At 36.6% G+C, this 16,270-nt stretch overlaps 2 pseudogenes; one reads left to right on the top strand and one right to left on the bottom strand.

Moving 5' to 3' along the window:
- Positions 1-2,987: 2,987 nt before the first annotated feature.
- Positions 2,988-4,630, bottom strand: LOC137241760 (NADH dehydrogenase [ubiquinone] 1 alpha subcomplex subunit 9, mitochondrial-like; annotated as a pseudogene).
- Positions 4,631-7,574: 2,944 nt separating this feature from the next.
- LOC137241758 (T-complex protein 1 subunit eta-like) lies at positions 7,575-12,831 on the top strand (annotated as a pseudogene).
- Positions 12,832-16,270: the final 3,439 nt, after the last annotated feature.

Here is a 16,270-nt window from a genome sequence, read left to right as displayed (position 1 = left end):
AATTAATACACATTTGTACGAAGCAGTACCAAACCTAGCTATAGAAAAACAAACCACTTCCATGTTAACCCAACAAAACATGGTTTCGGAAAATAAATTTAACCCAAAACAAATTAAATTTTTAAACAGAACTCTTTTTGGACGCACCTATCATGGTGCTTACCTACATCAAACAAAATCTAGGTGAATGTGGGGAAATATAAATAATTACATCCACAAAACACTAGAGCATAGACTCCTTGATACGTCCGAGGAGGCCTTTACATTTTCAAATAACTACACCACCGTTGAGCAGATTTTTCAAGGTTTTGACTCAAGCAGAATCACAAAACCTACAGATTTCTGTACCAGCAAAAATGACATCGTAAAAGAAATACTTAAAGTACATCATCAAAAGATGTTTCGCATATATATATAAACCAATGGTACTAGTACCGATCACATATCCTCCCTGTATCCTACTAATCCATATAATAACATAATTGATCAATAAAAACAAAAATAAAAAAAAGCACTAGGAATAATAAAAATTACTGAACCACAGTATGGCATCACTATTCCTGACTTTTGGAACTACATAACACGCTGTCAAGCACAAAATCTAACACATTTGGATATGCATATACTATCTACACGCTGATGTAGCTATCAAATCTTGCGAAGCAGAAGAAAAGACACAAAGAATTTTAATTACAATTGGAATGATAAATTAGTAAATTCATGGCGAAATTCTGCACTTTCGTGTAGAAAATCAAATCGCAGAACTACCAAACAAGAGAAATACCTGACGTGTGGAGACATACTCTCTGGCCAACAAGTTTTAAACCAAAAAAAAAAAAATTTAAATTAAGTGTTGTGTGCGCTACGGTATTTGCATTTATATTTTCCACAAAGGAACCAAAATCAAGTGAGTTTTAACGGATGTAGGTTATTGCATTTTTGGTAGCATCTGCGTACAGTGAATAATTCAATTCGTGCATGCAATTTCTTTTGTGATTGTGGAAAAGATGTTGTGGAGAAAATGTTTCAATTTATGTTTATTGGAAAGCCAAGAAAAAATAGTCGCTCAGCATCAGGTGGGGTAATTTTTTTTGTATATAAATGAACATTGCGAAAAATGTGACTATCGCTGCTTTGATGAAGGTGGTCGTTGCGAATATTTTTCCTTATGGTAATAGTCTAGTTGAGGGGTCGACTTCTAATACGCTACCAAAAATAACGAGAGAGGTGTGAGAAGACGCGTATTAATTTCGAGAACAATAATCCGAAGGCGGAAAGTAAAATTTGTATCTCTGTCCGGAGATATTTGCAGTTGAAGTTGGTGATTTTCATGTGGTTGTTGTTGTGTTCGTGCCCACAAAAAAAATTGTGCATCACCGTGGCGGTAGCCACGGTTATACCACACACCCGAACTTGGCATGGCGTAGCCCAGGGTTATTTTTTATAAGCGCGGCTAAAGGCCGCCAACGCAGAAAAGTATTTTGCGCAAAAATACTATGGATTCCACCCCCCGTTACGGAGGTACCCGTGGGTCAATCAAGGTGGTGATTGCAATATTTCTAAGAATTCCAAAATAGGAATTAAGTTTAAAGGAACTTTACCACCTAAAATTCCCATCGTGATTTCGTCGACCACATTTCACATGTTGATCCTATCGAGGGGGTAGTTTTCATCGATCCCGAAAAAAGATCGCAAGGTGTTTGGACAAGTACTTGCCGCTTTCAGATATGGACGTGAGGATTTGGACGTGCTTGGTCTGACATTTCGAAAGACTTGTATTTAGCGCATGAGCAAATATATCCGCCACAACAAACTGAACGTTTGAAGTTCCTCCTTATTGTCCAGTTTCTGTGTCACTACAACCCGCGCCTGGCGATACGGGAAAATCTTGTGGCGTTGACTATGAGTTAAAAGCCTTTGTTGGTAAGTATAATTAACAGTAACCAATAGCTACATTGTAAAAAAAATAATGCACAAGTATATTAAAAAAAGTACTATTTGCAGCCTGAGAATCAGGTTCTTTTGGGCAAATCATAAGAGTGGTATTCGTGTAAAATTTTCAGTTGTTTCCATTGTTTCAAATATATAATTTGATTAAATCATAGGGTAATTCTTTACTTTAGCTCACAACTGCTAAAAATCGTGCAAAATTATTGGGAGGGGTGTCAAAAGACGTGCTTTGGGCCCAGGATCACAAATTAGAATATTTTCATGTGGTTGTTGTAATTTTGATGATTTTGTTGAACCCACAAGAAAAGCTGGGTGTGTGTTTTGCGCAGATATAGCTTTGGTCTCCAACCCGGTGTTGGACCCACCCAGGAAAGGTGTTCTGCGCAAAATTACTTTGGATCCCGCCCCCGGTTTCGGAACTCCCCAGGGCCATTTTTCGGTTTTGGAAATATCTTTTGACAGAAACTAATTATTTAATTTCCGCTTTCGGATTCGTGGTCCTGGGTTCATAACGCGTCTTTGACACCTCGCAATACTTTTGGACGAGTTTTAGCAGTTGTGAGCTAAAGTAAAGAATTAACATAGTTTCTCCAACCCAATTGTCAACCTCACCTACCCGTGGCAAACCACGTTTCTTTAGCATCCGAGGCATTGGCGACCCCAAGTTCCTCATGGAACTAGGGCCTGGGGCGGAATGGCCTAGAAGTGGAGAAGTGTGGTTATCGCTATAACATCAATGTCGTCGCATTTAAAATTCGGACTTTCATATTTACTGAAGTGTCCCGTGATCTATTAGTTCGCCCATAACCTATTATAATCCCACGGTTTTATAATAATAATTTATTTGAAATTATATTAAGTGATACAGAAAACAGTTTAAATTATGGTAAGAAATATCTTCGACTGAAAAAATATGAGAAAACATTTTTTTCTTCATAAACTTGAATTACATAGATTGCTACAGTGATAATGCCAGGTTTCGCGCCGAGAAAAAACTGGAGAGATCAGGGAGGTAGCCGTTTATTCTGTGGCAAAGCTCATCGATCTGTGGTCATTATTCTGCAGTCATCGGCATCATCGTAACGCATGTCGTAGCGCCAATAGCCCCACCATTTTGGATCTTTACACATAACACGATGGAACCAGTCAACCAATTCACTCAGCTGATAACGTTTGGGTCTGTAAAGATAAAAAAACATTTTAGTATACGGTGATTGCAGGGACTGCCTTGATTTATTTTATGAGAAAGCTAGGGACATGTGAGTTGGAATAGGAAACAATATATCTTCTAATCTATGTTATTCTTACTCTCCTTACCTGCCGGGATGGCTTGAAGATTCAATGTGGTCATACCAAATCGTTCCCGAGATGGTCGGGCCAGTACCTTAATGGTGCTTGTTACCGGAAAGTATCGCATCTGCATCCGGCAAAGGACCATCAACACAACAGGCCTTCGAGGAGTGTCGTTATCGCTACAAAAACAATAACAGGCTATCCTCGAACTAACTTCGCTACAATTAGCCATAGTAGGGATTCAAGTGGTTAATAGGCGAAAAGCAAAGCTTTATAGCTTAAAAGCTAATAATAAAAAATGTTAGCTAAAACTCACCCTACAGCTTGGTAAACTTTTCCAGCGGTATCAGGATCCTTAGCGCAATTGAAAATAACCTGCGCAACATTAGATACATAAACTGGTTGCTTTACAGTACGTTCCCCAGCATACCAAAGTGGCATACCACGGAACTGACGCCGCCATACGTGAGCATAGTAACGTAGAAAACGATCCTCTGAACCATAGATGTCTGCTGGCCTAATAATTGTTGCGTCAGGGAACTCATCACGCACTGCGCATTCACCATGGTATTTACTCTTCAAAAAGTGACTGCCCCCTTCGTTAACATAGCTTATTGGTTCGGGGTTAGCATTCAGAGCGGATAAATTAATTAACCGCTCATTGCCAGCTTCCTTGGAAATCCTATTTAAATGGCATAGTTATGCGCGCACTCAGTACGAAATTGTTAAATAATCCAAAGCAACCAAACACCAAGAACATCATTATATTTAAAATTCTTTGTCTCAAATTCACGGCCAATTAAATTAATTACCACATTTGAATACTTTACAGCATCACGAATAGCCTTTTCGTCTCTTAAATCAAAAAATTGAAACAGGACTTGTCCTAAATCGCCCCATACATTGAGACGTATGGGGCCTCGCCGTGATCTCACGATTGGGTAAAATCATGTGGGTGCCGGATTTACCCAACTTATTACACACATATCGTCCCACGAAGCCGGTACATCCGAAGACGGTTGCAACAATGCCATTGAAACTGCTGCGTCCGCCGGTGCCCCGTCGCATAGAACTCAGGTTAGTGGTTTTGAGAGGACGCGGAGCATCGGATGAACTTGAAGAGGATTGACGTACGCAGAATACACTTAAAGATGCAATGCCTTGTTGTTCTAAAGAAAGTAAATTGAAACATATGAACAAATGGATGGTTTTAGCTCAAGAAGTTACATAATTTTTATATTTATCATTTTCTTATTTTGATTGGCTTTCATTTACTTACTTGCTAACTGCCCTTTGCGTTGCAATATTACTGAGGCCATGTTTTGTTAACTCCTATTTGCTCGCTCCCGAAAATAGTGTTGTTGTTGTTGTTGTAGCAGTGCCGAAAATAGTCTTCTAAGGCAGTTGAGTTGGGTATAATTTCCGAAAAGTTTCCAAACCGTCGCACAGTATTTCGTGTAGAACAAGCTAGCTGGACAAAATTATTTTATGAGATTTTTCCGTTTCATATGCAGTCATTTATTACAACTACGTCATTTTTTTCAGCCATATGTTCTTTTTTTTTTTTATTTTTTTCCAAAATTTTACTTCATATGCATACATTTACTTATTTCATATACAGTAACTCATGTCAATAAGTGACATAGATCCAAAAAAATTTAAAGGACTTAAGAATATTACTTTATTGTACTTAAATTGAATGGAATACAAATCTCAATACTCTAAAAAATTCTAAAAATTCGGAAAAAAAATTAAAATTTTTTATGAAAATTCGTCGAATTTTTTAAATATAATTTAGTTTTTGTTATAGATCGTGACAAATTTTCTTATGGGAAATTAGTTAAAATAAATTTGCGAAAGCGAAAATTGTAAGAATTATCCAAAAAGGGGTGTCTACTTATTTATGTGAGTGACTGTACATATGTACATACATATTTTGTATTTATTTGAGTATTTATCCTGGCACTGCAATTTTTACAGAATTATTTTATAGTACCAGTCAGGAATGTAAAAGTGAATTACAATAATAATAATAACGATGTAAATAATTAAATTAATTATGTCCAAATTACTTATTACAAAAACTTAAAAGTAAAGTATCATACAAAGTAGAAAAGACAATAGATTTAAATTGAATAAAACCTGATCCAACAAAAAGTTATAGGGTAGGTTATCTTTTATAATTATGTTATTATTCGCTATCATCACTTTCATTGGATGAGTCACTTGTGGAATAGTCATGAACATCAGCAAAACTACTGTGAAAGCTTGAAACAACTGGGGTATTTATTGACTCCTCAACATTATCGGGGGACAGTAAATTTAAGACTTCTGAAGTCAGATTTTTTAATTTTTTCTTAGGTATCTCCCTAAAACTGTTAACTAAAGGATCCGATGTTATAAGCATCATATTCATAAGATCTCTATTCGTGGCTTCACGCGTTTGCTTTTGTGTGTTATAATCCCTGAATCGTCTCAAATCTTTGTTACGGGCTTCCTGTGCTTCCTCGGAAAGTTGACCAATAGGTAAAATTGCTGATTTTATAATTTCAGTACTATGCACTAAGAATTTATGAACTGTAACAGGCATATTAACCATGGATAGAGATCTATGTATAGTTTTTTAGTCTCGACCGCAAATTTTTCAAATCTTTGGATATTTATATTGTACCCAGATGCTAATGCGCGAAGGAGAGTGTCGAATCTTTTGATGAGCGTTACATCCAATCCCGTAATCTCAGCACTAGCCTCAGAATTTTCGAAAAACCTACGAGCAGTGTTGCCGTCATTGGTATTGCCGAAACCTGGTTTTGGTTTATCTTCATCAATCCATTGTATGTACCTGTTTTTATGCCTTGGTCACTGGTGCGGTAGGTTGTGGCAGGTTGAAGTCAATGATCTTCGCCTTTTTGCTTTTAGTGTGCTCTTGTTGACCTTGCGAGTTTATTTTTGTATGTTTTATGGCTACGTGTTTGTTCCCTGTACCAGGGAATTGGTTTTGCCGTTTGTAGATCAGCTTTAAAGGTTCAAATATCTCGTCGGAGCTGGTACGTACATACATCCTATTTGATATGTAGAGACAACTAAATCTACAAAAAAAAAAATTTTTAAATAGATGTGCAAAGAATTCGCAATGGTTTTTTCTTTCGACTATACAGAATACTTGCGACTATAACATATGTAAAATTAAGCCCGGATGTCCGCGGATGTATGTAACTTTTTTGTCCCTAAAGTTAAAAATATAGGGAAAAAATACCTTTTCTTCTTAATAACGGAATGTTTAATATATTGAAAATACTGTAATTGTGAAAGAATTACTATTAAACAATTTTACTTACCTTCGAGCTTAGAATCCATAAAAAAAATTATGTAAAAGTGATCACTTAAAAAAAATATGATGCTTAATGTTCAACAAGAATTTTGCAAATTAATCAATGCATTTTACGGCCACTCTTACCTTCTTACTTCAATTATTCAATATATATGAGCAAAAATATCAAACAAAAAGCAAAAAATCCCGTTATTTTGTTTGTTTTCTTTCATTTCTCATTACACTTTTCTTGGAATAACAACTTTGTTTTTGTCCAGCTCGCTTGTTCTACACGAAACACTGTGCGTCGTTCCTAACTAAAAAGCTGCAATTATACAATAAACAACCCCACGTCTAATATATAAATGTCAAAATTTGACGTTCTTTTTTGCGTGCCAACAAATTTTGGGAAATCACTTTCAAACTACAATAAAAGAAATTTTAATTATATACCGTTCACATAAGTTTTTCTATAATTGTTGATTTTTAAAATTGGAAGGTTGTCAGAGGAAATCCACAAATCACACACAGAAAAACAGAAGATCAAAGGAACCAAAATCAAGTAAGTTTTAAAGCGATATGGGAAAAGCCATTTTCTGGGAAATCTAACATCATTTTCCCATATCGCTACACACCCATTCATTCATTTTCATTACTGGTGCTACAAAATCTGCATCGTTCAAGCTGTTGTAGGATTTGCTTTAATATAATTTGAATTAATAAAAAACTATTATTTACAGGATATCGAAAATGTGTCCCCATTATCGCCAGAGGTAATTTCGCGTCAGGCAACAATCAATATTGGCAGGATTGGACACGGTAAGTCCACTGTTGTGAAAGCTATTTCCGGAGTTCAAACGAAAAGCCATTTTTTATGTAATGCCACGACTGCAGCAGCAACAACCTATCTGCCAATGCCACAACAGTCTAGCTATCCACCACAACCTGGTCCACCTGGTTGCCCTCCACAACCTCAACGCCAGGCTATCTATAACAACCAAGTGCACCAGGTGGTTAAATGATGTCACCAACACAACCTGAACAGGCGCCAATGCCCAGTCAGCCACCCATGCCGGGTCAGCCCCCAATACCCGGACGTCATGGTTATAATGTATGCTAATACAACTAATATATTTCAAATATTACTGATGATTATTTTTGTATTAAATTTTGGTGAAAATGGGTCCAATTAGATGTAATAGTTTGCAAGGATAAAATGCAATTTGTAGATGCTGGTCGTCGTTTCTAATGTTAATGTAATGTGTAAAGTAACAACAGATGGTAAAAAAAAATCTTTCACTTTTACTTGTGTTCATTGATACATATTTTTTCTCAACAGTGCCAACTGAATATTTCCAACATTTGGGCCACACCGGACAGCGTGTCGATAAATATGAACGTCCTGAACTGGTATTGGGTACATGAGTTTTTGTTTAAAAAATATTTGGGTACCGATAGCTCTTAAGGTAGAACCTCAACTCATATCCAACATCAATACCTCGCATTCAATGGTGGACGCTGTACGCACTACATTGGATTCACACAGTATGGACAAATATATTGTTGATTCCAGTGGTAGGGCCACAATTTCAAATGATGGGGCAACCATTATGAAACTATTGGATATTGTGCATCCAGCCGTAAAACTCTAGTCGACATCGCCAAATCTCAAAATGCTGAGGTAAGTTTTTTGTTATATTAGAATGTGTATAATAAAAATGTTTCTCTTATCAGGTCGGCGATGGCACCACTTCAGTAGTACTTTAAGAATGTGAAATCTTAAAGCAAGTTAAGCCATATGTTGAGGAAAGCGTGCATGCACGTATCATCATTAAAACTATACGCAAAGCATTACAATTATGCATGACCAAAATATGACATGGCTGAACATGTCGAAGCGCCAATCAATGGAACAACAACGTGCTTTATTGGAAAAATGCGCTGCCACAGCAATGCCCTCCAAACTTATTCATCAACAAAAATATTTCTTTTCTAAAATCGTTGTGGACGCTGTACTTTTCTTTGGTGGATCCAACGTCATGCAAAAAATTTAAATCGCATTAAATATAGAATGGGAATTCAAGGCTGAGCGTGACAATGCTGAAGTACGTATTGATAATGTTCAAGAGTATCGGAAAGTTATTGATGCTGAATGGTGTATTCTGTACAATAAACTAGCCAAGTACGACGCCAATGTTCTGTTATCCAAACTACCAATTGGTGATGTTGGTACACAGTATTTAGCAGATCGTGAAATGTTCTGTTAGGGTACCAGAAGAAGATTTGAAACGTACAATGAAAGCTTGGGGTGGCGCTGTTATGACTACAGCTAATGATATTAATTCAAGTGCTTTGGGTCAATGTGATTACTTTGAAGAACGTCAAGTTGGTGGTGAACATTTCAACATTTTCCAAGGTTTGATAGTGGGTTTGACATTAATTCTATTTTTATAGTTTATAATTATTTAAAGGTTGCGTTAATGCTAGAACATGTACATTGATTTTACGTGGCAGTGCCGAGCAATTTTTGGAAGAAACTGAGCTTCGTTACATGATGGTACAATGATTGTGCAGCGTACAATTAAACATGATTCTAATGTTGCTGGTAAGTCAAAATACAACTTGAAAAAAATGTCTAATCTTAAATTGTTAAGTAATATTATGAAAAGATTGTGTCCAACTACGGAACAGAGCTGTAAAAAGATCGAATCAATTGAGTGTGCATTCTCTCAGCATTCTTTAAAAAAATTGTGATTTATTGGTTGCATATTATAAATCTCCATTCCTGAATGGCTCAAAATATCTTAACTCAAATCTAAAGTGTGTGTGTTATTGAATGGTAAAATATAATTCAATATAGAGTGTGAATGTAGGAACCATTCGCAATCTTTAATGAATGTAAACTTGAAATGAATGCACACTTTTTTCCATTCAGTACTAAATACTTTTTCCCTATGGTTCGTTTTTTGTATACTTTTAAACCAATTTAGGAGTTGGGTGCAAAAAAAGGCGTAAAATTTATCTATAGAAATAATAGCCCCTTCTAATTATTCAAGTAGTTTAATATTTAAGAATTCATGAGCTTAACACCGGCTTATAATAATTGAATATTCAATCATTATTTTTGAAAAGAAAGAAAAATTTACTGGCGCACAGCGATTTTAACAAAGGCTTCACTGATATTCGAACCGCGAATCATACGGTGAAACTACAGTTGCCTTAAATCATCGAAATATGCCAGTAAATGTTTCTTTCTTTTCAGTTTCTCTTTAAACTTCGCAAAGACAATCTATTGCTTTCTTGCTATATGTCAAAATGGTTCTATATGTCCTACTTATTTTGCTGTTGTAGTAAAATGGATATTGTAAATGAATACTTTGTGCATTGACCAAATAGAGTAAATTGTGGATATTTTTTGCCGATAATATAACAAAAACAAATACTTGTGTTTAAGTCGTTTAAATTTAGATACATCAAAATACATAGGTCTATCAACGATTTCGTTGGAGCTTCCTAAATCCGAGAATTTCGATAAATATGTCTAATTCCATGGCATCGTCCTACAGGGATCCAGGCTTTTTCTATTCACCTGAGACACCTTCCCAGTTTTCCTTCATATGTGCCACGAAAAAAAATGTTTCATTGGGAGAAACTCTTCAGAGGTTATTAATTTCCCTCCCCATAAAGAGATTGACTGGCTCCATCGGATTACAGTTTTTTACAGCTGATATTTTGACATTGTTTGACGGAATATAAATATAGGACCCGAGTGATTGAGAAGGACAATTAGTGTCTCTGCCTATTTGCATGGCATTTGTACGTTGAATGCTATCTTACTTCAGCAGATTTGTATTCAAAGTAAATTTTCTTTGCTATCAACAAAGCTACAACTACCTATAGAGCCTACTTTAAATGACTGTAATTAGAGGCGTTGGTTCCACATTACAATTAAAGAGATGGATGGTGTCATGTGGGGCACATTGCAAGCGGGGCATACATTATGTATGTGGGGGTTGATTCTGGATAGGTAAGAGTTTAACCTGTTACAATATCCAGAACGAAGTTGAGCAAGAGTGATAGGCTAGCTGCAAATTTGCTTGGAAGTAGGGGAGCAAAATGGCTTGACGAGTCTTTGCTACTGGCAATAGGAGAGATATCGGACGATACGACTCTCCTATGTTAGTATTTGAAACCCTCTTTCCGTAGGCTTTTAAGCATCGGCATGGCTATGCCGTCTGGGCCCACTGCTTTGGATGGTTTAGCGTGACCAATGGCATCTTCAACCTCTCTGGCGGTGATAGTAGTTGGTGACGCGCTGAATTTATGTCTATGTGCGTGTCTGTTGGCCCACCGTCTATCTTTGTCGACCGTAGAATGCATTACGTATTGACGGCAGAAAGCGCTCGCGCATTTTTTCGCATCCGACAGCACTTTATCGCCAAAGGCGATGGAAATTTTGTCATTGTGCTTAGACGGATTCGATAGGGACTTTACGGTGGACCAAAGTTTACCTACACTGGCAGAGAGGTTACAACCGCTTAGGTACTCCTCCCATTTCGCCCGCTTGTGTTCATTCACAAGCAATCTGATGCGTTGGTTTATATCCTTTATTTGGGGGTCGCCTGGACCAAACTGTCTTTTAATGTCACGTTCTCTCGCTAAATTCGCGGCCTCCGCCGGGAAGTGGGGCCGCATTTCGGGAATTCTCCCGGCGGGAATGAAACGAGCCGAGGCGGATTCAATGACCTTGCGGAAAGCACGCTCCCCTTGGCGGGCATCAGTGCAAAGCGGCTGTCTGTAAAGGATTTATATTCTTCCCACTTTCCTTTTTTGAAGTTTATGAACCCTTTTCAGTGACGGTGAAGTCGGCGGTACGCTCAAGCGAAATAAGTATGGGCAGGTGGTCGGATGCCAATGTTACCATCGGCTGCCAGTTGACGCAGTTTACTAGTTCTGCGCTCACGATTGAGATATCTGGCGAGCTGTGACAGCTTCCTACCATACGTGTGGGGGCGTCTCCGTTTATTGTGCAGAACGTCGTTTCTTCTATTTGATCCGCCAACATCTCACCCCTACTGTCCGCCCGCAAGTTTGAATGCCATAGATCGTGATGGGCATTGAAATCGCCTAAGATAATGCGATTGTTGCCAGTGTGCAAGGCGCTGATATTAGGACGGTATCCACTGGGGCAACAGGTGGGAGGAGGGATGTAGATGTTGATGATTTCTAGGTTTGCATCGCCTGACACGACAGATAAGGCTTGACGCTCTAAGACTCTGTCCCTGCGGTCGATGTCGGGATCAAATATATGATATTGCACAGAGTGGTGTATGATAAACGCGAGGCCGCCTCCATTTCCGCTCATGCGATCTTTTCTGTGGACATTATACCCAGAACAGGTTTGCAGTGCAGATCTTGCTGTGAGTTTAGCCTCTTGAATCGCAGCAACGCGGATGTTGTGCCGCTTCATGAAATCGACTATCTCCGTGATCTTCCCAGTTAGTCCATTGCAGTTTAACTGCAGAATTCTGAAGTGCATAGGGGGAGACGTCGCCACTCTGGGAGTAAGTGACGGGTGACTACGCCTGGGTTGAGGAAGGCCAGGACGCAACTGCTGTTGTGGCCTTGGGACTGGGCGTCCTTGGGCAAGCATTGAGGTACCCGGTATATTGGGGTTTGCGACCTGGCAACATGGCGCAATGAAATCCGTCGGGGGGTTGCCGTCGCGGATACCAGAACATCTAGGAAAGTGGCACCACCATCAATCAGATGTCTGTTGGGATGCCCAGGTTCCTGGGTATAGGAGACAGCCCGTGGCGGTTCTGAGGGCAGTATTTTGGCAGGCCTGTAGCTTCTTCCAGTGGGTAATCTTTAGGCTTGGCGACCATATGGTGTAGGAAACAATAGTGACTCCTTCTGGTGGTGAAGATAGCTATTGATATGTAGAATTTAAACAGAAGTAGAGATAAGACACCGGTTTGAATGCGAGTTTTTTTGAAGTTATTTCAAAAAAAGCGTTGAGGGTTTCTAATATCTTACGAGGTACCTTCGTACATGTTTCTGAGAATGATGAATGAGACCTATTCAAACTCAATTTTCACCAGGACAAGGCCGCTGAGACTTTGCTATACTTTAACATACAATACTTTACCCCTTTTTAGCATAACTATCATTTTTGATTTTATTAAATTTTAAAAAATGTTTCTTCCTCTACAGTTCAGCATATCTTTTGCCAACACAGTCAATTGCCACCAATGGATATTGCGGCGCGCGATTGATCAACAAGACGATTCCACGACACCTTTGAGTATTCTTGATCTGAAAACTAATATGCAACGAATTTATACAACAAACGAACAACACACACTGAAATAATCTTGAGTATCTAATAATTCTAACCTTTTTCCTACGTTCCTATTCTCAGCGTTTTATGCTCTATTTAAAAAAATTATTCAACAATCGCATAAAGTTTGCAAAGATTTTTGTCAAAAATTTTTAAGAAATCCTTATAAACTAGATGTATAACAAAAAATATTTTGAATATAAATATTTGCTGATGAATTTAACTGACAGTACCAAAACCATCAACTAAACGGTTCTTATAAATATTGTAATCACATAATTTAAAACAAAATATTACTATGAGTACCTACGTTTATTATTGCAAAATCACGAAAAAAAGAAAATTGCATAAAGTACCCTCACTGTAAAATTATTCCACTGAATGTATATATCGCATATAAAAAATGTCAAAACTGAAAAAATTTTAAATCGGTATTTAAGTGTAAATCGATCCATGAAAGCATCGTGAAATAACTTTTTTTTTTGGTAGTTAACGTTATCGTTTAGTTAAGAATTTTGTTATTTTGGTTGTATAAATCAACATTCAACACAAAGCGTCTCTGATTATGAGTTGCAATACTTTTTTGTTTAGGTTTTGATATGTAAAATTACATATTTTTGTACACAGTTCTAAAATGTAAAGTAAAAAAATTTATATTTGTCTATTAATTCAATTATTAAAAAGATATTGTTATATTAATGATATAGAGAAGCGCCAACACGAATGCAAGTGGTTTTAAACCTCTGGTAGGCAATTCACCACTTTAACTGTCAGAAAAAATGTTAAATTTTTCATTTTATGTAAAAAAAAATTGAAAGTTGCAATTGAAGTTCTGAAAGCTCGGAAATTTCAATTGAAGTTTAAAATATTACAATTGAGGTTCACAATTTTCAATAGAAGTTCAGTAAATTATAATTGAAGCTCAGGAATTTCAACTGCAGTTCAGCAAATTACAACTGAAGATCAGAAAATTACAATTTAAGTTCAAATATAATTTTCTGAACTACAAACAGAAATTCTGAACTTCAATTTTAATTTTCTGAACTACAAATAGAAATTCTGAGCTTGAATTTAAGTTTTCTGAACTAGAAGTGAAATTTTTGAACTTAAATTGTAACTTTCGAACCTCAATTGCAGCTTTCTGAACTAAAATAAAAAAGGTATAGCATTAAAATTGGCGAATTACAAGTCAACTTACTCAATTTATCAATTGCCTACTCGCGATTTGATGGTTTACTGCAACCAATAGTTCTGTTAGTTCTTCTCTTTTGTTTTCTATATCATTAATTAATTTATTTAAGTTTCCCTTAACTTTGTATGCATACAATCGCATACAATAAAATTTGTATTTATGGCTCACCAACAAGACTGAAAAACTATTCCTTTCTTATAGTTAATAATTTACAACTATTATATATAATGTAATATATTATAAAAATGTTGAATAAAAGAAATGTTAATGGATTTGAATTAAAGAAATGTTTTATTTATATAGCAGTATAATCCAAGTAAAAAAACGGTCATAATACTAGTCAAAAGGCGGTCATATTAACGTAAAAATACTGTAAAAATACTGGTCAAGTTACAGGTATATAACTTAAAATATGACTGCCATAACGTGAATGTAAGAACAGTACAGCACTATAGTTTGTTTACATTTCGATAACCTAAAACCGTATATGTGTGAGCAGTATGGACAATTACATAAATAGGTACGACGAAATGGACTGGTCACGAAAGTTACCGCTGCCCTGTACAAATGCTACTTAACGATTTACGTGTTCCATCGACACAGCTTTTAGTCATTTTCCTAATTAATTTACGGGCACATTTTTGCTGGGATGTGAACATTTTCTATTAGCAATATAGGAGTATTACATATATGGTATCAGCCAACAATATTTATTTGTATTTATAATTGATTTAGAACACCGAATTTTGCTGCCGGTAGTTGTACGGATAAGTAAGCAAGTAATAATAACAACGAAAAGAGATATAAAGCATATGTCAAACATATGATTGATATGCTTGCGCATTTACCCCTTATGAACTAAAATATAACATTATAAATATTGCAATTATGAACTTAACATACCGTTGCTCTTGAACTATCTAAATATAAGGAAGATACGTTCAAATTTAAAATTACAATGCAAAGTTTGAGAGAAAAATATTGAAAATATGCAAAAATTAAAGTTGAAAATTTTTGATTTCATGATGACGATTCTTCCTCTTCGTAAAATAGATCTGCCTTTGTTAGGAGGAGGTATAATTTAGCAATCGACCGAACGTATTCTCCATTAGCAGTCTTTACTGTCACGACTCGCACGCGACCATCAGCTCCAGCATGCCATCGTGTTACCCTCGCGAGTATCCACTTTGCAGGGGGAGTAACTTCACTGAGTACAGTTACAACATCTCCTTCTTCGAAATTGCGTGAAGGACGATGCCACTTGGTGCGGCGCTGTAAACTAACGAGATACTCGTCTCTCCAACGACGCCAGAAATGCTGTCTTGTGGCAGATATTATCTGCCATCTCTGGTGTAGTATTGCGTGGAATTCACCTCACTTCGAATGCGTTTAAAGATACAAATATACATACACAAAAGCGTTCATATCTTACTGACCCATATAACCACTATGAGTTCAGTCGCAATATATCGATTCGTCATACCAACCAGCTTATGTGCGGATAATATTGACAATATGTAGGTCAATACAATAATGTGCTGACAAACAATTATTTATTATGAAATCGTGTACTTTTTAGTATGTAACCATTAACGGAATTATGTATGTGTAGGTTAAGAACTTTTGTATAAATAGAAATGGATTTTTTAATAAAGAACAATCACTTATCTAAATCTTTCTTTTCACATTATTATATGCCGATCCTGCAAGTTTAGATCAAAATTAGCAAAACTGCTAAAGATCTAGATGGTTAGAGATCCTGCTAGTTCGCGTTGTATAATAAACCATTAACTTTGCTCGAGGAAGACTCGGTTAAAAATTAAATCCTGAAAAAAAAGAGGATCAAATATTTCCTTGTAACAACGGGTTAAACTATTTTGAATCCATCGAAGATGATTAAACATAGCGATATGAGCAACTTACATTCAGTAATATTTGGAGAATTGGTCATTGGTCTTAAGGAACAGTAACAACAATCAAATGACTGGCACACAAAGAAACAAAATATTGACAAGGTAACTGGCAGCAAATACAGAAAGGAAGCAGAATTGACGGCATGACCGCATAACAGGGTGGAATATTACATGAAAAGAAGATTTTGACTGGCAATATTCTGACTGGCAGCAAGGCGGCGTCAATTTTTAAGTATACTTTAAATTTTAGAATCAATTGAGCGGCCTCA

Source organism: Eurosta solidaginis, chromosome 2 (assembly GCF_040869045.1).
Source record: "Eurosta solidaginis isolate ZX-2024a chromosome 2, ASM4086904v1, whole genome shotgun sequence".
NCBI classification, from domain to species: domain Eukaryota; kingdom Metazoa; phylum Arthropoda; class Insecta; order Diptera; family Tephritidae; genus Eurosta; species Eurosta solidaginis.
Note: the sequence above shows the minus strand (reverse complement) of the source record. Positions and strands in the feature narration are given on the sequence as shown.